Genomic DNA, 27624 nt, shown 5'->3' with positions numbered 1-27624 from the left:
TCTGCAATAGTTTTGTCACTTTCTCCCTTTCCTTCTAGGAACATGTATATCTATAGAGAGAATTTAACACTGGTCTGAGCTCTTGAGTATATCCTATTCTTACTCGCACCTGCAGGACATAGGGCACCCGATATACGTTTCTCCCAAGAGGTGGTTTGGACCCTGGTGTGCCGTGGGGTACTGCCCTTTAGCCACATCCGGGACAAAATAATATCCCAGATATCAGGCTTTATCCCTCAGTGGAGTAACCTAATAACTACCTGTAGCAGAAGCAATCCTATTCCTATACTGGATTTCTGAATCTCAGAGTGTGGTCGTTCTCGGTGGCTCTAAGGCTTTTTCAGTATTAAGATATGGACCTGAGCAACAAATTAAGCAGACTCCTCATCTGCAATAAAGATCAGGCTTCTTATTTGCACTTATGTGTACCTATCTATCTCTTCCTCTTTATTGTACTGAGGAGGGTTTATGGCTAGTTATTTTTAGCAGCTTGGTGACTTTAAAATTGTCTACATGCCCAGTGTGTTCCAAAATCAACTCACATCCAAAACCATGTAAAGAGAAACCTAAGCAAATGTATTAAAAACATCACAAAAAGAATTAAATGTACACCATGAAAGTGAGCTTGGAGGAATTTTTGCTCTCCATCCAAATTCCTTGGCAGGATTTCCTTTATTTCCTTTACTAGGTATTACAGTGGTTGAAATATAGGTTTTCAAAAATATTTATTTGTGTTTAGGAACCTGACTGGCAGAAATGTGAAAATGTGATCAAAGAATACTTTTGTCTCCTGCTGATACAAAGGCAGGTAGTTCACGAGCTACTCAGATCATCTTTCTGCATACTTGACAGTGTATAGGGTTATAGAATAGTGATGTATGTTCTGTATAATATCAGTAGTTTACCTTTAAGGATCCTCTCTTGATATCAGGGTATGTGAAAGTTGATGAGACTTCTGAGAATACAGGTAGGATTTTTTGAGAGATTTGATTTTTTAAAGCACTGATTTAATTTTGCTATTTATATGTTGAGATTACAATGCTTTATGGCATCATTTACGATTTCTGTATATCTATTAAATAAGTAGACCTTCATATTCAGAATAGCAGCAACATGAAGCAGATAAATATTTCATGCCAGACACTTCCTAAACTGGATAGTAAAACTGCAGAAGTATACGGTTCAACATTTCCAGAAATAAGTTTCTATAAAACTCCTCTATTGATTTCTAAGAACCTAAGTCACTATCTGAATTTTGAATTTTGTTGGATATGAAGCATCTGCCAGTGAGAGATAAAAGTTATACAACCTATATTTCCATATTACAGTCATTGTGGAAAAATTGGAAATTATGAAATGACCTGCTTCACTTCTTCTTTTTCCCAGATTTTTACTTGTATAGTTCCATTACTAAAGTACTGAAGTACTGAATCAGCACCATGGTTTACATGAGATTATAGACCACAGCTGTACATACTAAAGTGATCTGTTTGGTTTGAATTCATGACAGGATAATTTACCTTCAGGAAATATACCTATCACTGTAACAGACAGAGGAAAAATGTAGCCCTAAATCAAAAATAAAATTATATTTCATTAGAAAAGTAATTCAAATTTTGGCATTTTACCCATTAAGAAACTCACAGGACAAAATTGGAGTCTGTTGGCTGAATAAAGAAGATAGAGAGATCTAACCTAGAATTTTGATTAAAAAAAAAAAAAACAAACTTGCACATAGTGATTCTGTTAATTTTCTGAGATGCATCTGTCTGTCTATGTGCCAAATTGTACTCTAGCTCATATCAAAAGCAAACAAAAATTGAATGACTAACATCAAGATGTTCTGAAATTACTCTTAGTTTCTAAAACTCGGAAGCCAAGTAAACAAAGGTTCACTTTTGGTTATATTTTTCAAAGTCCTTGATCTTACTTGATCCTTTTTGTTGTAGTATTTTGCTGTGGAATAAAATTGAATTTATGCAGTGATATTGAGTACATATTGATATGCACTGATGCATATCAAGTGATTTCAAACAATATTATTCCACATGCTGGGTTAGAAAATCATGAAAGCAGATGGGGGGAGAGAAGTACACTTGCAAATAGTATTATCTGTTTCACTGTACCTTGATATAGAAAAGACTTTTAAGAAATGCCTGCAACCTGAAATATTTTAGAAGGAGAAATGCATTTTAATATGGGAAGAAGAGGAAGAAAAGACAAAATCAGATGCCCAAGAAGATAAGTTAGTTTCCCTGTATTCAGTGGTCCTTGGATATTTGGAAAATTTATTACTGGTATATTTTCTGTGACCATATTGTTTCTATTGTATTCCATAGGAACATAGTGATTCTAGTCAAACTTAAAGAGCTTTTAGGATTTTTTCATTCCTATTATAAGTTTAGGAAATTCTTATAAAATTATTTGATCCATAAATCATGCTAAAAGCGGTACAAGAAACATTGTTCTTGGGTTGTCTGGTATTTGTGGTCCCAATGACCCCAGACAGTACTTATGTTGAGAAAGAGTGAACCAAGCTTTTATAAAACTCAGCACTAGAAATTTAGTTAGAGTTCATTAAAATTCTGGAGGGCTCTTGGTGTATTTCAGAAATGTCCATCTAGCTTGACTAGAATTATACTTGCATGTTACGCTGGCAGATAGAGATAATATCCATCTTTAGAGTTACTTGAATATAAATACTAAATAAATGAGAATACATGGCCAAGAGCCCAGAATTCATGGTGGGTGATGTCTGATATAAAAAGGCACCCTATTTCCCATGCTCAGCCTACTTATAGCCAGCATATGTTGATAATTAACAACAGGATTTGAGATATCCCCACTTTTATATTTTGTTTAAAAATAACTTCCCTCCCTCAATGTTTTTCCTACTTTTTTTTACTGCTAAAGGACAGCAGCTGAATGCTTACTGCTCTTACCTGAGTTTATATACCGTAGTGTTTGTTGGCATTTATTCAAATGAACAATTAGCTTTTGGTTAAATTTTGGATGGATTTGGTAAAAAGGACTTTGGCTTCTACACCATTTAGTTCCAGATTTTCAAGATATGTAGGCATTAGTGGTACAAATGAGTGCCCCAGAGGAGGTCATTTAAAAATCTTAATGGATATTTATCTACATCTTTGAACATCTTTGAAAATCTCACCTTAAGGCACATATGTTATTACTTATTTGGAGACAGCCAGTAATAATATGTTTGAAAATTCTTACAAGGCTACTGGTAGATTATAAAGTTATTCCCACCCAGGGAATGTGTTGCAGACACGGCCATAGGCATTATGGAAATATACATTTGCATCTCTTTTCCACACATTCATGTATTGGATTAAAGATTGTTCCATCAATATAGCTGTCAAAATAAAATGAGAAGTTTACTTTGCCTTTCATTAAAGGACTATGTACCCCTTTGGTTCATTATAGTGTTTTTTCAAAATGTTCTTCATTGATTTTTTTACTACAACTGCAGTTTGTCTGATTTTTATAGCAGATCAAGACTCTAATATTCACCCACTAGAACTAAACTTTTTGTCAAGGAAATTAATCCCTTGATAGTTCAATTGTAAGTAAACTTGATAGTGCCATGATAGCTCTTGATGAGGCGTATTACAAACTCCAGGAGCAACTGCTCCCTACAAATAAAAAGCTATCTTCAGTGTAAGCCTAAGAAGAAATTTTCTGTTCCCTCTGTAAATCCCCATCAATAACTCACTCATTAGACTTGCAACATATTTTCCCAAGGTAGAGGCATACTCTTTATACTGGCAATAGTTCATTTTTATTTGTCTTGTTAGCATATTGTAATTGTACTGTCAGTTTTTTTCTTTGTTTTTTAACAAATAACTTTTGGGGCATTTAGGCTCTGAGAATCAGGAGACTAGTAAGGAACTGACAGTACTGTAACATCACATGAATTAAATACCACATGGTAGAGATGCAATTTATACATAGGCTGTGGATTACAGATTACTGTATCTGCAAAAGAAGGGCTGATATTATCATTATCTTCCTATTAAAATAATATCACCTATTTAGAAAGGACAGCAATGCCATATAACATGAGAGAAAATATGTCTATAAATAGTAGACCAAAAGAAAAAGAAAGAGAACAGCATGCGAAAATCTAAAAGCTGATGTGGGTCTGAATATGTTGTTGCGTACATTTGTAGAAACTACAGTCTGTATGACAAAAAAATATAAATTAATGCAAGAATAATTTTGCTTTGTTTCTCATTCTAATTAAACAAAAAAGAAAAGATAGATGGAGGAAGAGGATGGAGAGAAAATGTGTGCCTTGGCCATATTTACTTGCAGGCATATACATCACAGGATAGGTAAAGCTGAGTGCGAAAGAGCTTAGTGGTTCCTTCTCCTCAGTTTCCGATTGCCGTACCACCATGCAGTGCTGTAAATGGAGCTGCTGAATCTTTCCCCCAGGTTCTCAGTAAAAGCAGCAGTAAAAAGAAACTGAAGTAGCAAGAGGGATGGATTTGCAGAGAGAAGAAAAAGAGAGTGGGAGAATTTTTGATAGTCTCTAGCTCTCACAAACTGCCCTTTTATCATCAAGGTAAAAAAAAAAGTGCCATTATAATCACTGGATTGAGAAATAACACGATGAAAAATGAGATAAAATACATAAAAGATTAAAAGAAATACATAAAAGATTAAAAGAAACTGTTTTATGAAAATCAGTGAGCTTTAAAAATGAATCAAATTCCTAGAGAGAGAAATTTTAAGGTAAATGAGGAAGTTTAATTTTTAGGATACATTTTTCTGGTTTTCTATTTAAAATGCTGCAATATTCTTTAAAGTTAACTTTAGTAGGTATACTCCATGAAATGAACTACTAAGCTTTGTAATGCAAAAAAATGCTAAGACACTTAAGTAGCTTTTGCACATCAAATGCAAATTGCTGCTTTCCAATCAATAGACATTTTAAAACACAATTGGTATTCTGGAGATATAATATGCAATCTGTGCTACTGTTATATATTCACATCATAGATATGAGCTCCAGAGAAACAATTACAATATATGCTGCAAATGCATATTAAGATACAAATTATATTAAGGATCATGCTTTAAAAGGAGACACAAGATAGGCTTCAATTTTGCACCTGCAGTCATTTCCAGAATCAGCAGTGTGGACACATAATTGCAAACCAAATGATTGCATGTAACTGTCGAGATAGTTGATTTTCAGGTTCAGTCATCTGGTTACATATTTAAATGTTGTAATTTGCGTCAACTATTATTAATGCCTATAAAATTTTAGTTACAAAATTTATTTCACTTCTACAAATTGGCCCCTAATATCTCTGCACTTTATTGTCTTCAGGTACATTATTGGTAAAAGGGAAAGGGAATATTCACAATATTATGAAAGTAGAGCATCTTTTTTGCCAAATACACATTTATGGTATAATTTAAAATTAATATAATCTATATTGCATTTAGACAAGCTGAAAAACATGTTTTTTGGTATTCCACAAGTGTGTGAGGATTATTATTTTTTTTTTTTTTTGTCATTTTGGTCCCAAATGGATTGAAACTATTTGTGTTGTTTCTTTTTTTCCCAAAATTTCCAGTAAATGAGAATTTTCTTAGACCCTGCTGCCCCTGTCTGAACCTGGTTTGCTGCTATTCGCTGTTAATCTGCTACCCTAGGCAGTTTTGCTGTGAGAGTGTTGGTCTCTCAGAGGAGCTGTGGTAAGCTGAAGGTGCTTGGGTCTGTGCTGAATCCAAATGGCCCTGAGCCATCGACCGGCATCCTCCATTGTCCCTTGCTCTAAGCTAATTTTGTCAGGAACCTGTGCGTAACTTCAAAATTTCTACCTTAAATTCAGTGAAAGGTTCAGACAAAATGTTCTGGAGCTTAATGAAATGCTATTTTTTGGTGAAACTTGCCTTAGTCAGAAAATTTCCAGCTGAACTTCTCACGCGCATGTTACCAGACCTCTAACCTGCCTGATGCAATATTTCTTATTTACTTGTAAACTAGATGTGCTTCATATCCATGAGGATGAAAGAAAACCCAGTGAGCCCATCATACTCATAGTGTGTAGTTATCGACCGAAAGCTTGTGAGCGGAAAGGTGTTCTGCCCTTGCATGGAGAACAGGGTCATTAATGCAATATTCCTCAAGCTCTGCTAAATGCTCACATTCATTTCTAGCACAGATCTTGGCGTGAGACGCATAAGCAACAGGTTTGCCACAGTGATGGAGAAAAAAGGACTAAGGAGGAATTTTGCTCTGGTTCCCATTCTGTGGTGTGGGCACATATTCTATGTTATATGATGCAACAACACCTATGTTGCTCGTAGTCTCAGTCCTCTTCCTCCATCATATCTGCCATCCCAGCAGAGAACAAAGTGTAAAGAACAAATTCAACTGTTAGAGCTGTTTTATTCCCACTGATGGTAGTTCTGCCATTGATTATAATGTGTATAGGTCTGTGTCCAATTGCATATAATCCCCATTGCTGAAGTTAAATTTGAAATTTAAATCATATTTTTGTGTTTAAATGGAAGGCTAATAGTCAATAGATTTTTCAGATATTTAATCATTGTGAAATCTATTCAGTTTAATATCAGTATCCAACAATTTTAATGTGTGGCTATATTATTTATTAACTGCTTTATTCATTTTCCATTGCTAATGCTACTCCCAAGAGGTAGCTGAAAATGCTGAAAAATGGATATATGGTACTCTCTAGTTAAATTAGCAATATGCAATAGGAAATATGTTGAGCAAATACTAGTAATGTTGTTTTTATTTTGATCTTTGCTTGTGATACTTTAATTCATTTTTACAGAAATTGGCTGCAAATTAACTACATTTGGAAACAGTTGGGTGAGTTTGAATGCAATTTTGTTTACATGCTTCCACGTTTGCACTTTTATTTTTAAACCACAAACTATTTATTGCTTTAGATGAAACATATTGCCTTTAACAAGAATATTTGATTTTGTGTTTGCTAGTTGTTGCTGGCTACCAAGCTATAGCTTGGCTATGGAAGCATAAACATGAAACCTTTGATTAAAGAGGCACTTCTCTGAAATCTTGATACTATAGCACACAGAGTGATGGTAGCTTGTCACCTGAAAAATACACCTTCAAGCTTGATACACCTTCCAAAATAGGCTTATAACATCCCTATGCCTTAAATCCCGAATTACATATCTGTTATGGCTTTCTGGTTTGGGCTGTACAAATATCTGACTTTTTGTGTATTCAAAATGTTTTCTTTCATATTAAAATAAATACAAAAACATCAGCTGTGAGCTGCCTGTTCAGTTATTTCTGTCCTCTGATTAGAATTTGTGCCTGGGGATGAGCACCAGCAAAGTATTGCCCAGAACAGATTAACAGAGATGGATCTTCTAGGCTTTTACAGATCATATGCATCATAAACAAGGTGCAATAATTAGAAAACTGTGTATGGCTATGTTAGTTTGAGTTTGACTATCATCAGATCCAAAAATTTTAGGAAACTGTATAGAAAGAAATTAGAGCATATGAAAGGGGTTAGGAAAGAAGATGGATAAGTCACTATCATCACTTGAGGTAGAATTCGACTCACAGTTTCAGACACCAATGGGTATCTAGTTATCTAGTCAACGTTGTCAATGTTGCAAATAGACCCTCAAAAGCTGCTTAGCTGACTAGTCACCCAAATGCAGCACTGAGCTTCCCAGAGGCATCTTGTAGCATTGTATCATCACTGTGAGGTGTCCCCTGGCCTCCACCTGCCTCCTCATTTCAGAAGGCTGAGTGTCTCTGTAGGTCTTATGCCATATCTTTTAGCCCCATAAGGATACCTTGGATGCCCTGAGGTGTCAAAAATATCACTAAATACTTACACTTAGGAATTCCATCTTAAATTTCTACGTTACAGAGGGCTGAACTGCTCTTACCCTCCCCAGACTATACTGCATAAGCACTTGACCTGTATGTTTCCCGTATGTAGGCGCCTGGTGACATTTTAGATGCCTCAAGATGCCTGAGTTATCCACGTTGAGGCAGATACAACATAGAGCTTATAAGGGAGAAGAGTCCTGCTGGAATGGCAGATGGAAAGATACCTGAGGGGGTTTCAAATGACACTTGATATCTTTGTGGGGGCAACTGTGCTGCTCCCTAGTTTGCCTAAATCTAGGGATCCAACACAAACATACGTACAAACATAAAGGCATCTTCATCTGCAAACAGCATCTCATCCTCAGTTTCATGGGCTTTTTCTGGAAGCCACTTTTTATTTTTTATATGTGAATTAGTATGGAATTCCTGTAACTGCAGTGAAAGCAGCAGTGTCTGCAGAGGTTCCTGAAAAGGGAGAAGGGCAGCTTGGTGAATATAAAGGTCTCGATCTTTAGCTGATGTAAATACATGTAGCTCTGGTGCCTTCAATAGCGTTACATTGATTTACACCGTCCAAGGAGGTGGCCGAGGTACAGCACAAGAGCTCAGTGCTGTCTGAGGTCTGTGACGCTAACAAGGCAGCCTGTCAGCTGGAGCAGTCATTAATGCTTAATGCTCAAGAGACAAAAAAATCAAAGAAAAAAATGTATTTCCCTGAACTATTGTAATGGTCTTTCAATACAAAGACACATTTCTTTAATCTTTCATGGCTGCAAAATAAGGTGTTCCTTGGAAAGACCAGCTTCAAAATTATTTGAAACTTGCTAAGACTTCAAACTATAAAAATCAAATATGATAGTGGCTTCATTTATCTGAATATTATTATTTAGAAAGCAATATGTTTATGTTTTAGTATTTAAGAGAGAAAAAATGGCTAATTTTGTAATTAGGTGTCATTGACTTTCTAATAGTTATAAGCAATAACTTGATAACTCTCTGCCTATAATTATAACAGCATTTGCTGTTGAGATTATAGCTCTTTTTGTTCAGCCTTCAATTATTTAAAAAGCAGCCTCAGTAAAAATTAGTTCATAAAGGATCTGAACTGAATTCATTTGCTTTTTTGTGAGAGTTTTTTTATATGCCTCAGAATGCATTATTTACTTGTTTCTTTTATGGAACATTTATGAGTAATTTTGAATTTATTATTCTAGGTTCACTTTGTTTTCATATACACTTGTACAAGTATGAAAAATAAATATCTGAGATGGATTCACATTTTCCCCCAAATGAAAAAGCTCACATTTCTGTACTCTGAAGAAAGGTTTTGTGTACTTGACAAAGCCACTGAGTATGGTTCAGAATAGTGACCTGAATCATTAAACGCTGTCAAAAAGAAGCAATATTGTTCTAGTGACATCAATCAAATGGTAATGCCCTTTGACATTATTCCTAAAGGACTCTGAAAAGTATAGCAGAGAGCAATGGGATTTTTTATTATTGTACATGAACGACTGAGCAGAATTTTTTATTGGGTAAAGGGATTATGTGGTACAGCATCAACACAAATCTTCTATTAATAATAGAATACTTTACATATATATATAGTAGTATTGTGGATTAGAATCTCATTGTTTCATGTGAAAGCTGGATAGGATCATATAACAAAATACTGCAATTTTGGCCCGGGCTTTGGGATCAGGAAACACCAAGGAATTAGGCTGTAGTTTAACTCTCGCAGTAATCCATTACAGCTTCCTCACCCACGGTGCTTGTACAGAGGATGGGAACACTTTTTAGTTATAATCAATAAAAAAATAAATACACTCAAGTCATGTGGGCCTCTTTTTGCTCAGTGCCAGAGGCACACCTGCTGCCACTCATATGCAAAGTCAAAGATAGCTTTAGAAGCCATCTTACGATTTTTGCAACCTTTCCAGCTCTTTGGCTTGACTCAGTGCTGAGGTGGTTTCTAGATAATTTCTACTAGCTGAAGGGCCTCTTAGGGCTGGCCTTTCTTCACCTCTGGCACGCGTTCCAGGTACAACTAGAGAAGGCACGTCACGGAAAACGCTCAATATCATCTTTACAGCCCCAAACAGACCTGTCTGCATTTTAGGAAGCCCTAGTGCTCCCTAAGTGCAGTTTGCTGGCAGTTTCTCATTTATTTTAAGCAAGTGGATTAGGGGCTAAACCCAGTACATTCAGATGTCAGAACAACTTAAAATCAACCTGAAGTGTGAGCAATAGCTTAATATATATTTCAGCTCTCTAAATATAACTTTTGGCTCTATACTGGCCATCTTTGTTATTCTAGATGGAATATAACTTACATTTATGAGACCTGTCTATATTTGTCTTGGGAGACCTGGCTGGCACAGAAGAAGATGCCTCATGGGATAGTTCATTTTCTTTTCTATTTTAAGTGGAGTACAAATTCACTTTCCTTTACCTGGTTAGATAAAATCTTAGAGTACCTGTTTTTCCTATACTGCAATTCCATTGTTAGTGAAATAATGATAAGAGTCTGGTGTTCTAAAAACCACTGGCAAAGAGAAACTTGTGATCTGTTTGAAAAATGTAGGAAGGCATTGTAAAATAATCCTGAAGGGATATAACATCCCCATTCTAACTATTGCCTATGCATTTTGCCTTATAAAGGACAAATTCTACTTCTTCCTTGATAGTGTAATTAAACCTACTCACCTCATCACACTGAAGGGTATTTTTTTGGGGGGGAAGGGCAGTGTGGGCAGACAGAGTTTGAATAAAAAGAACAAGATCTAATCCTAAACATTATATTTAAATTAAACAGAAGTAGTATTTGGTATCATTTTATACCAAATTTGCAATAAGTTCCATAAATGCAAATGGCTATACAAGAAGAAAAGAAGAAAAAAAAAAAAAAAAAAAAAAAAAAGCAGTCAAACAAGAAGCCTCAAATATCTGTAATTGGAGCTGCTTACTGTTAAATAAGCAATTACCTTAAAATAAAGTATTTTTCATGATCAAAATGTGTATCTACAGGACTTACATGTACTAATAATCGTAAAACCCCCCTTTCTTGCACTGCATCTGAAGCCACATGCACTAGAATAAAGTGAAAGTAAATTTAACTCCCTGTGAGAGTTTAAAAATAAAGTGATTTTTTAAAGCCTATAAAATGCATTCCTGTCTATAATTAATGGTCCTTTATTCATAGAATAAAGTGTATGCTGATTCATGACTAAAGAGCTTAACAGAAGTTACAGCTCTGTTGTATTTGAAATTTTTATAATAAGCAATATTTGTGGAGAACTCACATTTTAAAAAGTAATAACTTAGAACACATAATGAATGGCAACATGCAGTTAGCCCCAGGTTTCTAGCGTTGCCATTTGGTAGTAATCATATAAGTACTCAATAGATATTTTGTATTCCATTTTTCTGTTCTTTCTCATTGAATAATTTTTTTTTTGTAGGATCGTAGGTTATTAATGTGAGTGTGGCAACCCTGGGAAGGTTCAAACAGAAGTGACCTTTGCAAAAAAAAGAAAAAAAAAAAAAGGAATGGTAGGAGTTAAGCCTTTTTAAATGTGTTTTCTTAAAAGAAGTTTAGAGCATTGCTTTAGGAAGTATTCTTCTCCTTTTTATAATTCCCATTATCCATTCTGGCTGTGCAGCATACGCACAAAAGGAGGAATGGATTTTTTTTTTTTTGATGATTTTTCCCAAAGAAATTTAAGCAGGTGATTGTTTGTCCACTCTTTGGAATGATTAATATGAGGATTGGATCAAATCTGACTTAGATCAATACAGTAACATTGCCAAGCAGACTAAAACCAGGTAGAGATTTGAAATTTCTTTATAAAAGTGTTAAAAAAAGCTCACTGAACTTTGAGTCCTTTTCAATGATTATGCAGTTGTATATTATTCTCATTAGCCAAAATACCTTATTGACAAATAATTTTCTAAGTGTATATTTATAAGACTATATCACAAGTAAAATTGAGTGAAAAAACTGTTTTCCTAAGTTACTTCAAAAAAATTTAAAACTGCGTGAAAATTCTTCCCCTCAAAATCATTTTTTCAGCAGACAGAAATCCTGAGTGAATCTGGGTAATCTGGTAAAGCAGTTCTGATTTTAAAAGATATTTCTAAACTTACATTTCAACATTTCTGAATTTTTTGTGACTGCTGATAATAGCCAGAATGGTAAAACTAGTATCAAAAGCATTGTTAGAAGTCAGATAGTGATATTTCTTTCCTTTGAGTTAATAGGCAAACTAGTAAGTATTCCCCTACAGTTTGGGACATGAAAGTTTAGTTTCCTCTTCTGCTGAGGAAATTTGAGCTCATAACTACTAGTGAAGGAACATAGCTAGTACATTTAAAGATATTCATTCAGAAGTAGAGCTCTTTTGCTACCCTCCCCCTGACCCAAGTTTGGCCGTTGACTCAAAGATAACTTGGACAATCCTAAGTAATAATTTGCCTTAGTGTTGGCAAATATTAAGTAAAATATCATTTTGAATGGTTCAAAGAATGACATATTTTAATTTTTGTTTTCATAAAATTTACTAATTGAATACTAAATTTGGAAGTAAGTTCCTATTCCCTATTTATTTCCTATTTGGAAATAAAATGTCGATTTTATGGAACTGTTGAGATATAAGAAATACCAGCCTTGGGGATTTTTTTTAGAAGAAACAAATTTACATTAGCTGAGAAACACTAGTTTCACTAACTATCCTATAATTTTCCAATAAGTTGTCACGACTCAGATCTCTGACTTGATCCTATAAGCTTGCACTGATTTTTTGTTCTGTCTGGGTGTTCTTGATACTAGGTCTATATGGGCAGGAGTAAATCGGTTCAGCTACTTCTAATAGTCACCCTAGATATGGTATGCAATGAGGTGGTAAGAAATCATAAATAGCTAGAACCTTCAATAACTCTACCTCCTTTACCCAGTTACCAGAATTATTTTCTGAGGTAGTCCAGCATTAACACTGTGGGAAGTGAGGTATTACAGAAGGATGGTGCCCCACGGGTGTGCCTCAAAATAAGAATTACTCAGATTGTTCCCTGAGTGTTGCAGTTTGCTATTCAATCTTTTTAAAGGCTATATATGAAAATAAAGGTAACCTTCACTGAGCTATAATATAGATGAAGAAAAATTGAATCCTGTTAGAAACTCACTTGAATAACCTTAGGATATGGTGCTAATAAAAGCATACATCTGAAATCAACAAACAAACTTGTTTAGTCTATTTCTTTTCTTGAGCTCTGAAAAGATTCAGGTTACTTTTTGATGTTCCTTTTTGTGTCCCAAGGGTTTCCTTTTTTTAAAAAAAATGCAAATCTGGCTCATCATGAATTGTATCCACAATGTTTTGGAGAGGTAGTCCTAATCCACTTGCAGGAATGTCATGAAATGTTGCCACTGGTAAGGTAATGAACTTCCATTTATGTCACTGAAAGTAGCTATAATGTGACAGGGAAGAAAACTCTTTTTTCTCTTATTTAATTTTTATAGGGGGAGAGAGACAGAAAGAAAAGGACATCTTGCCATCTAAAATGAGGAAAGATCAGAAATGTTTGTAATACTTAATGCAGACATGGAACTGAATTTACTGGCACTGCAGTTTCAGTGTTGCAGTTGGGGAGTGTACAGTCGCTCAGGAAATATGGAGAAAACTTAGAACCGTGGAAATTTTAATTGGAAGAAACTATTAGAAGTACCTAACAATAGGTCAAAATTAGCATATTTTATGTCTTGGGAAAGGCAAGTTAACATGCATGGCATTTTGAAAGTAGTCACAACTTGACGGGTAGTAAACCACAGACTCAACTGAGGAAGAAAAGATTCCATCTAGAATTGTAAGCTTTACAATGCAAATTTATTATGGATCACCTATTGAGCTTCCTGATTTGATAACTTGCATTAGAAAAAAAAGTGTTTTATGAACCTAATCCTATTTGCCTTGTTCAAATAAAACTTCACCTTGACCTCAATATCTTGAAATATAATCGATAAAAGCTCCATTGTCTTATGTTGCTGTATGCTAGCAAAACATACAACCGGACAGGACTACATACCTGTCTCCCAGCCAGGATCACAGATCAATTTGGTGCAAATACATTAGCAAATAGTTGTTGCAAAACAAACAATAGAAAATTACTACTTATAGCTACAGAGAGGCGAAACTCATCATGGAAATAATTACATATAGAGGCTGGCTCCAGAATGACCCTACAATGGTTGGTTGTCATTCCTACCTAAAGTCACAGTTGTCTTGTTAAACGTATTCTCTAATCTTGATGGAGACTGCTAACCAAAATGCCTGTGCCAGGAATTAGCTCTACGTTAAAGATTCTTCTGTAATGTAAGGCAGCCTTATGATCTATTGTCCAAGTAAGTGTGAAGTAGCTTGCTTTTATTCTGAAAAAATAAAAGAGGCTACATGGAGTTTCCCAATCAGGGAACACAGAATGAGGCCGATCAGACAATCTGGGACTGAAAAACAGGCTTCCTGTAGATGATGAACTGGGTTCAGGGATTATAGCAAGTTCAGTGTACAGGAATGTAATGTAAGCAAAATCAGCATTTCGTTAGGGTCTGAATGTGATATCTTATTTAGTAGACCCCTCCTCCTTAGTGATTGCATTGTTTTCAGTCAAACCACTTCTTGTTGTGGTTATTATATAGATATTTTTCTGCTATAGCCTTTTTCATACGAACCTCCTTTTGCATCATTTCCAGTCAGCTTTGTGTCAGACAAATCAGGACATGATTGGCACTCATAAGGAAGAACCATGAAACAATGATATTAAACTGATATTAATCAGTTTGAGCAAAAAGTGGAGAGAGGGAGTCCTATAAAACTGAAAAAAAATCACACACACAAATGGACATTATCTGTACAAATAAAGAGAGCACAAGATCCAAAGGAGAATAAAGGGGGGCATATAGTCTGAGAAATATACACAAGAGAAGGGATAAGATACATTTTAAGAGAGGTAAAAGTGTAGTAAAAGTCAAGCAAATATAAAAATGATTTGACTGAGAAAGACATAGTGCTGAAGCTTGCAGGCAGATTTAAAACATAAATAACATAAAATAATAAGTCCTCTAAAGAGAATTCTTATAGTCAGTGTAATAAAGAGGAAAACAGCAAGGATAGATGTATTATATAGGAGGCAAACTAGGTAATTGAAGGCCGATAAGTGCTTGTGACTGCTTTTAAATCAATTCAAAAATGCATCTTTAGGTGATATGAAATTAATACATTTCTTCATGAGCCCAGGTAGCGAAAAATGTCACAAATACAATAAAGCGAAAATAAAGGAGAAGGGAAAGAAAATGTACACAATTTCCAACCAAGAGAATCAATGCAACTGTTTTCAATTCTATAAAGCTCTCTTGATTTCCTCTTTGGCTTACTCTCTATGTTTGTTTTCTGTAATCTTGTGAGAAATTAATTTATTATTTAGGGCAAGTAAATAACCAGGACATATTCCCTTGTGTGTATATATTTTTTCATTAACTCTGTAATAGGTGTGAGGGTGAGAAAAAGAGAAAGCACCCCTGAAGAAAAAAAAAGAATATTTAGTTTCCATGCTTACAAAGAGAGAGAGAGGGAAAAAAAAGAGGAATATTAGGCTGCATGATTTTGGATTTACACGACTCTTGATTTGTTAAAGATTAAGTTGAGGTTTAAGAGGTTTCTGTGTCCTGTGCAGAAAATAACCATGTTTTGGAATTCTAAGAACTTTCTTCTAACTATCTGACTGGCTGCTGTCGGAGCCAAAACACTGGTCAGGTTGGGCCTAGCCTTGGACCCACTGTGACAATTACCTTTTTCTTATATTTTTGGCCAGATAGTTCCGTTAAACTGAGACAATCTTTTTTATGGATCAGACACAATTCTATTTAATATTAGGTTTCTGTGTAAATATCAGTATTTTCTGAATCTCAAAATTTTTAGTCAAATGGCATTCCCTTGAACTTGCTGGAGTTTCTGAATTAAGTGGTAAACCAATTTATTTCACTGTTTTTTTTTTTTTTTTTTTTTTTTTTTTTTTACTATGCCAAGTTCCCCTTCACAATTAGCAAGAAGTTTGGAACAGAATGTTTCATTTGACACAAAATGAAACCCTTTTCTCTTGCTTTCCAAAGAACTGTAGTGCATTGGCTTTGCGGGAGCAGTTTAACCAGTAGCTGAGAATACAGCCCATTTCATTTTTGTTTTTTCTAGATAATAGATAATCTTTGTCCAAGACTGCATAGATTACATCAGCCATTTCAGATTTAACATTTTCCTGGAGCTATGGTTTGCAGCAGATATTGTATATTAGGAATGAGGAAATATAGCCAAAGACCAAATTTTCTTTTGCTATTTCTGCACTATGAAATCAACTTCAATTAAGTCATATTGTAAGGTCTACCATAGAAAAGGATATACAGACACATCTACTATTGGCTCTGGAGGAAAAGGCTTAAGGAAAGTAGTAGCTTTATGTCTAATGTGCATTTTCTACCTAAACAAACTCAGAAAAATACTCCATTCTTATTGTAAATCTGACTTGATAGGAATCACACAGTGTAACTTGAGGTTTTACATGTCATTGGTTAGGCAATTTCCACCAACAAAGCATATGCTTTGGAAAAAAAGGGCAGGTTTTCCATAGAAATAATTTTTATTGTGAACAGCAGTGATTCATCCCTGAGGCATGGCTTCTTGCCCATCTTTATTCTTTCTCAGGTTTCTGCAAGAATCTGGTAGTTACACACCCCATGGCAAAACTTGTATAAGAGATGGTGCAGTCAAGAATTGTTTGGTTCAATATATCCTCAAATACTGGATGGCTGGTCACAGCAATTTCTGGTTTTGTATTTAACATATTCTAGCACATTAAATGTCTGAAAAATATGGTGTATTACTAAGGAAAGAGGCTTAGACTCTTGATCAATATGGCTGAAGTGCTTGGCTGCCTTTGTTTCATTACACTTGGGAGATCATCTAACACATGGTCCAGCCTGGCCTGAGGTCAATTTTTGCCTATCCCTCTGCCTTTTCCCCACAGGGAGCAGGAAATAGCTGCCCACAAGCTTTCTTCTGTGTTTTTTCAAAGCCTGGTAGAAAATCAGGCTGCCACAGTCACTGGGGAGGCAGAGTTCTTCTGCCAAGAGGTTAGCAGGAAATTACTGAGGAAGAAATGAATGGATACAGCAGCAGTGGGAGACCTGAGCCGGCTGGAGCAGCAGCTGGAGGTCAGGTGGGATTTACTGATGTGACGGGAATATTTACACAGAGAAGAGCAGAGTGTAGACTACAGCTGTTGGATTCAGCTTGCCAGAGCATCTAGATGCAAGCTAGATTTTTAAGTGTCTTAATTATAAACTGAATTGTCGCCCAGATTTTTGTGCTTGGTGCTTTGGATACATTCTCCATTAAAAAAAAAAAAAGCTCCTAAGAGTTCATTTTACCTATCCTACCAGACATCAGTCACAGTAGTGAGCTGGGTTAGTTATTTAGAGGTGAGATTCCTGTGAAGACTCTTTGCAGGCCCATTATAGGCTATGATTTAAATACTGTACTCTTGTTCTCAAGTTCTGTTTTTCATATTCTATTCTAACAACATATCATTTCTACACAAAAAAAAGTTAAAAAGCTATGTGATGCTGGTATAGTAATTTACTTCAGCTGATAGCTGAATACTACCTCTGTTGTTGATGCCACTCGGTTTGCTTAGATGGTGTTTATATAATCCAAGATGCATAACAACTTCTATTCTACACCTGATGTGCTTTATCTAATACAATTCTTCAACATTTCGGTGTCATTATGCACACAGACAGAATGTGTATGTAAAGATGTATGGTTAGAACATACTGTCACTAATGTTCCACTCTGGGGTCATTAGCTTTTGTTGTACAGTGTGTTAACATCCATCAAAATAAATTAATTATTAACACTCCTGTGGAATACAATGAAAATATGTATGTAACAATGTCACAGGAGATAATATTGGCTCTGTCAGAAGCTTGGATTATGTGAAAACAGGAAAAGATTAGAACAAATGGAAGAGCTTCTCCAGCAGTAATCACAGAGTAAGGAAAGAAGTGCATGCATTTTACCAAAAATATTTGTGCGAGCTATCTGTTTCACCTTCTACGGACAACAAATGTTTTTGACAATCATCACCTGCAATCCACATGTGAGCTGCGAGATTCCCTGTTCCCACTGCTGTCAGTCAGGTTCCTGCACATCTCAGGATCAGGTTCAGTGACAGTAGCTTCAAAGACCTTTTATTCTGCCAAGAAAAAAAAGAATGAGGGTAGGTAATTTAGAATACACTTTCAAGAAATGAACCCAATTAACCTGCATGTAGTATCTCTTATATTAATTTCCAAATTCTTTCAGTGAAACTTGTAACTAGTTTAAAATACTATATCCATCTGGGAAGTATTAAAAAGTGCTTAGGTTTGCTTTGTAATAAGTCTTAAATCCCCATTAAAATTAGTGTTTAAAGTCTTTCTCAGCTATTTCTTACATAAAAAAGAACAGATGAATTAACTGTAAAGGAAAAGAAAAAAAGAAAATACTGTAATTTCTTCTGAATCATTTTTTTTCCTTCATTACCTGTGGACATTAATGGAGTTTTAATTTGTTGTTACACCAAAGTTTTACACTTCATTACATCTCTGTGCCAATAATTACAGGCCTTATTGATTTCCTGTCTTTTTAGGTATTCAACAGCTCTTCAAGGCTTGTCTCCCCCTGGATTGTTTTTCTCACACTGAGATGCCACTGTTAATCTTTCAAAAGAGAGGTTGAAAGCATTTAAGCTTTCTGTAATACATTCTCATCTTCTTTACTATGTTACAATTAATTAGGCAGACTGACAAGACTTTTTTTCCCATGCATAGAATACTACAGAATTTCCTACAATGATTTTTCTGTAGCAAAAGATTTTAAAAACTTTCAGTGCTTTCACAGTCTGCAACACGGTACATTCACAGCAAAAACTTTCAGCCATGTGAATTCATCTTTCATTAATTCACTGCAAAATAGATAAATAGATAGACAGATAAGGATTGTACAGTGTTAATATCCAAATGCTGGGGAGGGATTTAAGAGGCCAAAACAGGATGCAGGTAGCTAGTTGTTGCCTAAATACAAAACACTGAATTTTGCTTGTTGGCTACCTAACCATACCAGGACCTAAGCTCACTAGGCATGCCTGGTTTGATGGAAACGCTTCATAGGTGTGCAGTTCTGCACTGTGTGTAGGTCCAGGACAGCCCTAACCTGAGTGGCTGCTCTCCCAAAGCGTATGTTGCAGGGGTGAGAATCCCCTCACACTGAAGAGGGAATTGAGCCTAAGCCCAGCCTTTTGTGAGTAAGTGCTTTAGCTGCTAAGCTATCACACAAGAGGACTAGTGTTGACATAAGCACTTCATCCTTTACATACATTCAAGAATGACTGAGTCATTGCACTTGGGCAGCTCTTCCCAGATGCCACCCAATCATTTCCACAAATGATTGTACCCTAGTGGCAACATGAATGGTCCTTTAATTATACCTATAAAACTAATATTTCACTTTAAATTCATAAAGCAATATAGGTCTCTTAGGAGAATAGTGAGGGAACGTGTTATATCACACTGGTATTTTCAACTCCATGATGAATGTGTTTCAATATATAACTCGGTCTTCAATTTCTTATGCAAGATATTAAATCAGAGCACATGATCTTGAGCAGTATTAGACATGCCAGTATTCAGGATACATTCAGATTAAGTTCTAAAGAAAATGCTGTTCCATATCATAACAAGTTCAGCATTATTGAATCAAAACAATGCCATACTGGAGAATAATGGCATTGTATTGCTCAGGACATTGGTTATGAGCTATGGTATCATTTGCCTCAGAGCTGACCTTTCTAGTCCTGCCCCGTTTACTAGTGGCAGAATATCTGTACTTTACAAATGACTCCATGCTGTTAAATTCATTGGCATCTTCAGTTACCTTCCTACTGGACATGTGACTTGATCACAACTGGCAGTTCGAGTGGCCAATCAAAGAGGCTGAAGATTGAATAATAAGGGAAAATAAACTATGGTCTCTATAAATGTTGCAATTCTAATTTATGGTTGGATTTCATATGAACTTCCCCTTGAGAATGCACAGCAATTACTTTTGGAATGTTTACTAAGCTCCTTTATTCCCACAGTTATCTCATCCACCCTAAAGAAATTAGCAACGATGTGAATAAGAATAAAAATCTTTCTAGATGCAAGTAACCAAATGGATGTTGAAATCTATGAATGTCCCACTTAGTCTAGGTTTAGGAATCTTGTATTCTTCAGCAAAAGCATTACTCTTTTGATTTTTTTCTTTCTGCTCCAAACCATGAAGAGAAGTCAAAGATGTGAAATTTTTAAACACATAAGTTAGTAAAGAAAAAAATATTTTTCAGGAGAAGTAGAATATATGCTTTAGTTTGCTGCTGCAAATGATCTAGCACATGTCACATTTTATTGATTATCAGAAACCAAAACACACAAGAAACTTCCAGGGAATCTGTGCAAGGCTGGACTGGAGTCAGACAAGACCCCAGTGATGCCCTATTTGTAATTTAACTAGATCTACTGACAGGTGTTCTTTGAAAAAAATATTTCTTTAAAAAGGTAACAATTATAAGGGGATTTCTTTCAAACCATTATTTCTCCCCAGTTTGCTTATGAGATGTTCTACAGACAGTATTATAAGGTTATTTAAGGTCAACATATTGTAACACCTACTAGTTCTCTCTTATCTATGAGACCAATTATCCTGTCAAAATTGGAAGTTGGATTGACTTGATGTGTTTTTTATCTAGAGAAATACATGTCAGGATAGTTAGTGTTTTATTATCCTGTAGAAAATTTCTAAATAATGGCCTAATAATTTATCCTGGTCTTTCCTCAAATGTCAGAACTAGACTGACTGATCTATCATTCTCCAGACATGGCTTTTCCTCCCTTTATTAAAGAAAGATGCTATGTCCTTCCTCTTATCTCAGTGTCCTTCTCCTTCTTCTAAGGACCTTTTCCAATTCCCATTAGTTCTTAGGATAAAACCACAGTCCAAAGATAGGTTGTACTATTTTTTTTTCCAGACTTCATGGGTAAATTTTTATCAGATTCTGCCACTTTGAATAATTTAACTTGTTAGAATAGTTTTTAATCTGTTCTTGCCCTCTTGTGACATTTATTGCTGTCTCTTTTCAATATTATTTGTATTAAATATCTGGTCATAACCTTTCTATGAAAAGTGAAGAAAAAAATTCCTTTAATTGTTTTTAGCTCTTCAGAGTAATCCACTTTCTGGTTACTCTCCCTCACTGATAAGTAACGGATCCAGATATTCTTTTTCTCTTCTAGTCTCTAATGTACTACAGTCTCTTACCTCATTGTTTTTAGTGTTCCCTGAGAACTGTAGCTCTTTTCTCTCCTTAACCTTTCTGACTTTATTCCTGCATGCTTGTGCTATTTCTTTATACTTGTTCTTAATAATATATCATTGCTTCTACTTTGAGAATGACCTTTTTGATTTCAGTGTCATCAAATTACTACTGAGAAAGCCAACTACACCTCTTCCTATACTTTACTTTTGCTTGTGGATGGAATTCATTTCCGTTGTGCATGTAGGACTTTTTAGTGACTATAAACTGCCCATGTTCCTTTTTGCTACATAATTTCTTCCTAAGAGAAATTAAGTATTTGAGTTTTTGAGGTCAGCTTTTTAAAAGCATATTCTTTTCCATTACAATGCCACTTCCTACTAAGCACTTCTGCAGAAATTACCTTCAACACTTAAATTCTTAGGTTCTTCCATTTTCAAGTCAGAAAAAAAGCTTAATATCGTCTCTTTATAATTTCCTCCAGTCACTGAACTAAAATGTAAGACTGAGAAGTACTTCCCATGTTACTGACTCCTGCCTCTTGCAACTGGCAAACCTCACGACTGCTCTTTTAAACTGCTCCTTTAACTGATATTAAAAAATTGTTGTAGAACTTAACCTTCTTCTAATTTCCAACCTAACTGTAATTATTATAGGCACATAATTCTCGTGCCAGCATTATTTTTTATTCTACACAATTCTTGCTTTTCATATTGCCTCCGTCTTCCCTTGAAAAGTTATTAACACATTTTAAGAATTTACTGAGAAATGTGTGCTTGCTTGATTGAATTTTTCCAGATGAAGATGTAAATATTTAAAATGCTACAATATCTTGTCTTTCTTCTGGTAACTGGTTTCCTGCATCCTCCTTGCTTTCTTTCTCTGTTGGTTTTCTTTTTGTTTTCTTCACAGCATTCAGCAGGTCTTCTCATCTCCCCCTGAATTCAGAATAAGTGCTTACATTCTTGGTATGTAGTATTCTCTTCTCACCTTTCTTCCTGATGGGAGTGCAGGATAAATCTCAGGCATATTTCTGTGTTCTCCTGGATTTTGGTTCCAGATAGACGGCCTGACTTCCAGTATAAGTAGCCTTCATTTGTGTCATATTACTAACAGTGGAGCTGAGTCAAGCACAAGACTGGGTACAAGTCTGAATGTGTTTATAGCTGAAGTTCTCATTATTCAGGAAGTCTGAGATCTGGATTTTGAGGGTACTGGAATCTTTTGCAAAAGTCTTTTGCTTTGGGTCAGTAGATGCAGGGTAACTCTGTTAACATACATGGCATCAATGCAGTTATTCCAGATTTGCATCAGCATTCCTGTAAGCAGAAGATATCCCACAGAACATAGCTGCTAATAACTGGAGAGTCTTCTGGGGTCATTTCAGATAAAGATTTTCAATTCTCTTTGGTAATCATGACAAAAAATACTTCTAGAGCATTGATTTGTTGCATCTAATGCATATGATTGGAATGAATATAGGATAAAATTTGACTCATTATTTTACATAACTGCAGTCACTACAGGAATAAAAACCTCTGTATAACATCAAGGAATAAATGGAGCAAAGGGAAGATGTGCTTAGTATTAAATTTTAAAAAAAGACAGATAGCAATGTAATTAATTACACTTTAATGCCTCTGTCTTAATTAGTATGTCTATGGGAAGATTTCCTTAAAGTCTCTTTCATATCAGCTGAAAAAAATCAAAGTAATTTGTCAATAAAGCCACCTAGTGCAAAACAAAAACAAATAAATAAATACTGGACAATAGGTCTTTACTGCATCTCCTAGAATGAACTCTAAACTGCTCAAGCATAAGGCTTTAATATGTAAACTCAACTTTGAATTTCCAGATGATATTTACCACTTTGCTTGTTGGAAAACATTCTTAAGTGAAATAGAATCGGAATCAATCACAAGAGTTTTCCAGACAATATTTGCATCTTTGTATAATATGCTATTGAAATTATTCTCTATTCATGAATGATTCCTGGAAAATGATGCTTTTTAAAATGTGTATAATTTGCTTTCAACTAGTGTGCCTGGGAAAGAAAAGAGTACAGATGAAGAAACTTTAGGGTGTTTTTTTCAGCTTAATTACAGAACTTAGTCTTTCCTTCTTGAGGCAGAACGATCACACAAGGATATATCCTCTTTGTCAGCCAAGTATGTGTCTTAACATCTCCTCATCCCGTTAGCTCCAGAACATTTCAGAGTGCAGGAACATTGTCAGGGCCATAATGCCAACTCTAATTCTCTTTGAGGCATGCTGGATGGATCAGGCCTAAGCAGAGCCAATTGTGCTACAGAGCAATACAACAGCAGGTATTTTACATTCAGGGCTTCCAAAGAACAGCGTGGAGGCTGTGGGCTCACACTGCAGATAGGCTGGCATCAACAAGGTGAATGGAAAAAAGCAAGGTCGTGAGACTTGGCATGCTTCAGCCTTGCCATATTGTCTTCTGGCAATGGAGCTATAGCTCCAGTATTCTGCAGCCATGCTACATAAGTAATCAGAGATACCACTAATCAGTCACTGGTTGGTACTCACGTAAATATGCAGTCATTCCTGTTTCTTTGTGTGATTAGCAAAGAGAAAATAATACTACAGCTTTTAGAACAATCATAATTTTTTGCTAGCATTTGGGTAAAGTCTACATGAAGTTTACACTAAATGACACATTAGTAATGAATGCATTCTCTGTCCTGCTCCCATGAATAGCCATGGTGCTTGTTTCAATAGCTCTTATGTGACATTAATGTTAGCACTGCTGTATTCCTAGATGCTGAGATATAGTTGTACCTGCATTTAATGACACTGGTTTTGCAAATGTAGGTTCAGCTTTTCAGAAATGATGTTTCTAAATATTTTCCTATGTTCATAACTGGCTTTCTTTTCTGCTAGTTTTGGAGATCTTTAATCAATAAGCTGTAAAATACAAAGAAACCCCTGCTCTGAACTCTTCCTGTAATTGGTTCTTTTACTGAGGTATAAATAAATCTGCAGAATATGGAGGCAAAACATATCTTCCTATAATTGTGCCTTCATGCAAAACCTTACTTTTGATAGGTTATAATTTCCTTTTTTATGTTGCAGTAGACAATAAATATTTTTTCTTTCCTTATTCCAGATAAGTGGGCATTATTTGAAGTAATACTAAGACACCCATCTCTATGCCTCTCCAGATGTGATTGGATTTCAGTGGTTCATGGGCCTCCAGAGATGAAAAATGTGGTTATTATTTCAGTTTGAATTTATAGCATCTTATAAGCACCTTTGGAATGATAAAATAAGTTTAATGTGATCCTCAAAACTGACATATTTTTAAACCACTTACTACAGCACATGAAAATATGTTTAATATGGTTTTAATTCAGTGTTCATTTAATATTGAAATGTACGAAAACTAAGGACAAGATATTAAGAGCTTCTGATCATTTGCATAGCCTATTGACTTTATTGGCAATTGTATGCATTCAGCAACAAAGCCTAAAATGAAGCTGTTGATTGTCTTCATACATTTAGATTTGAATGGGTTTACTAAATTAAAACTAAACCGTATTTTGTTTAATGTTTCAGGAACTGGGTAGCCTGGGGGACTGGTTCTGCAGAGCCTTTTACTTTTTCATTACTGGTTCTAATTCAACCTAGATAGCGAAATACCATTACTGGCCAACAGGTCTCTTTTGCAATATTAAATAAATTGATGTTCTTACCCTAACTAAAAGTCTTATCTTAAACCAGGCAAGGCCTGGACAGACAGAGCAACTGTACTGTTTTATTAACTCCATAATTTGTTTCTGTTTCATGGCTGAAGCACATGTGTGCTTCAGAAAAATATGTTCATTTTTCCTCATGGGAGTAACTTAGCCTTCATATTTGCAGTGGAACATGTTGGCTTCTTGTTCACCAATTATGGAATTAAAGAGCAGTTCAGTGTTCCCTCAGGATAAACTGAGGCATAATAATTTGTGACTATATTACTATCATACTAGTTATGTCCCAGGGGCCAAGTTGAGAGTGAATAGGCAGAGATAGTTGCAGTATTTCCTAATTTTTGACTGCTTGACTTTCAACACCAGTACCAATCTTTTAATGTAATTTTGTCTGAGATAGCAAGAAATTGGATTATTTTACTTGCCTGTGTGTCTGTTATCTGTCTTTTAGAAGCAAAGAATCTAATCAAAACAGGAGAGCTCCTTTTATTTGTTTTTCCTCCCATTTTTTTCTCTAGAGTGCTATAGGACTCTTGTTTCTTTTATAGGTTTGTCAATCATTCCCTTCAGTTTCTTTACCTTGTTTTTTGCATTTGAATTCGGTCGGCTCAAAATTTAAGAGTCTTTTTTATCATCACTTGCCCACTGCTGCTTTTCAGTTCCAAGAGTAGGTCATTAATAAGAAATGTCTTATCTTTCATTTCTTTCCCTGGATACTGTGAATTTGAGGTCATTGATCATACCAGAATTGTCACTGGGCAAGGTTACATTCCAATTCTTATTTCCAGTATTCTTTTAATTTTCACTGAGTGTTTGATTAATGAAATCTGTTTATGGCACCGTTACAGTTTTCTTGAATTAAACCTCCCTACATCTTTTACAGCTACTGCTATATAAAATGAATTATACTGAAGCCACAGCAACTTTAAAAAGGAAAATAATTACTACAACATATATATTTTTATAGGTATATATAGTAAGGGCTGTCATATTCTTCTAGAAGTGTCATAGCTGCTTCTAATAGCATATATGAATTATATATGCATGTATAGATGTACATACATGTGCATACACATATATTTGTGACCCACTGCCCAGCTGAATATAATCACCTTCTGATTCAAAGCTAGCTAAAACATGTCTGCGTGACTGTATTGTACTGTATTCATAGAAATATTGATATTTAGCCTGTCTAATGTTTCCTGTTACAGATAATTCTCGCAAACTTTTCTTTATGCAGTTGCCAAAATGTTACGATTAGGCCTCTACATTTGGCAAGTGACATACTTTCTGGCAGCAGTTTTTCTCTTATGATATTCCATTTGTATTTAGCAGAGTCCCATAACATTAAAAATAACCTCTTCTTTCCCCTTTCTCACCCGTGTTCCCTCAGGGCTCCCTGCCAAAATCGCTGACTGTTCCCTGGCGAGGCTGGAGCCCTGCCCGCGTGGGCAGACAGAGTGGGGTCCACCGAGAAAACCCATTGCTGCCGCAGGGCCTCTGCAGAGGACCATGAGAAGAAGAGGTAGAAACCTTTTCTCCCCTAAGAGAGCCCCAGGGAGCTGAATTTCCTCTAATGTATAAGATCATGATAGACACCCAAACATTTTAGATGTCTTTCTTTTAAGCCGACTTCCAGGCATTGTGCAGGTGGGAGGTTATCACTCTGACGGCAGGGATGAAGAGAATAAGGACGGCTTTGTTAGCAAAGCCCGGATCAATATGCAACTTCAAAACCACCTCTGTCATGTAGAAATTAGCTAGGCAGCGCAGCCTGGTTATGGGGCAAAGTTACAACAAATGCTGTGCCTGGAGGAACGAAGAGAAATCTTTCAAGTCAGGGAGATTTTGTTTATCATTCTGTGCCTTGATTCAGTAGGCCGGTTAGAATAGCTCAAGGAAACAATAGCAGCACAAACAAACAGATTACAATACAGTCCCTGTAAACATCTTAGAGGAATCTTGATTTGTATTCCCCTGACACAACATACAGTAAATGTTCCTGTGAGCCATTTTTTATCATTTTTACAAACCAGACTATTCAGAACATAGTCCAGTATATTAACTCTAGATGCTGACAGCTGAATTATGTAAGGTTTTTCTGCCTGGTTGGTAGTTTCTCACGGAGATGTTTTAAAACTTGTTATTTGGATGTTTTCTGTTGAATTACATTAATGCTTCCTAAGACAGGCAAAGTGTGCAGAGGATTCTGACACCAATGTTAGTGTCTAAAACCACGGAAAAGAACACAGTCCATCTCAATGTTCTTGATAAGAAGTTTGGACAATTATGTATTGAGGCTTTTTCTTATGGCTCATTTACTGAATTTTTCTGATGTGCTACATATGATAGGCTACATTTTTATCTCCTTTCATGAAGAATTTCTTTGAGGAGCAACTGAAATGGTGCACTTCTCTTAAAACATTAACTTTGAAAGCACTGAGGAATAGAATGGTCCCCAGAGTGAGGTGTTTTTAACCTGCACTCAGTCCATTTTTTTCTTTTTTTCCAAGTGTAACCGTATACTCATATATTTATTTTAAAAGATAGGTATATATTCAACTGTATTTTAATTTGTTTAAAAAAAAT

At 35.5% G+C, this 27624-nt stretch overlaps 1 protein-coding gene across 3 annotated transcripts in view; it reads left to right on the top strand.

The window, feature by feature from the left end:
* MGAT4C (MGAT4 family member C) overlaps window positions 1-27624 on the top strand; it is a 159917-nt gene that overhangs the window by 81859 nt on the left and 50434 nt on the right. The window contains exon 2 of one of the 3 annotated variants that reach the window (XM_064509898.1): window positions 26429-26560. The exons of 1 other annotated variant lie outside the window; for it this stretch is intronic. The gene's annotated coding sequence lies outside the window, so the exon portion shown is untranslated. Of the gene's footprint in view, window positions 1-6836; window positions 6875-26428; window positions 26561-27624 lie in introns of all 3 variants that reach the window. One more of the 3 variants, XM_026097108.2, reaches the window with a different exon arrangement.

Source organism: Dromaius novaehollandiae, chromosome 1, assembly GCF_036370855.1.
Source record: "Dromaius novaehollandiae isolate bDroNov1 chromosome 1, bDroNov1.hap1, whole genome shotgun sequence".
NCBI lineage: Eukaryota > Metazoa > Chordata > Aves > Casuariiformes > Dromaiidae > Dromaius > Dromaius novaehollandiae.
The sequence above is the reverse complement of the archived record's forward strand: the minus strand, read 5'-3'. Positions and strand labels throughout refer to the sequence as shown.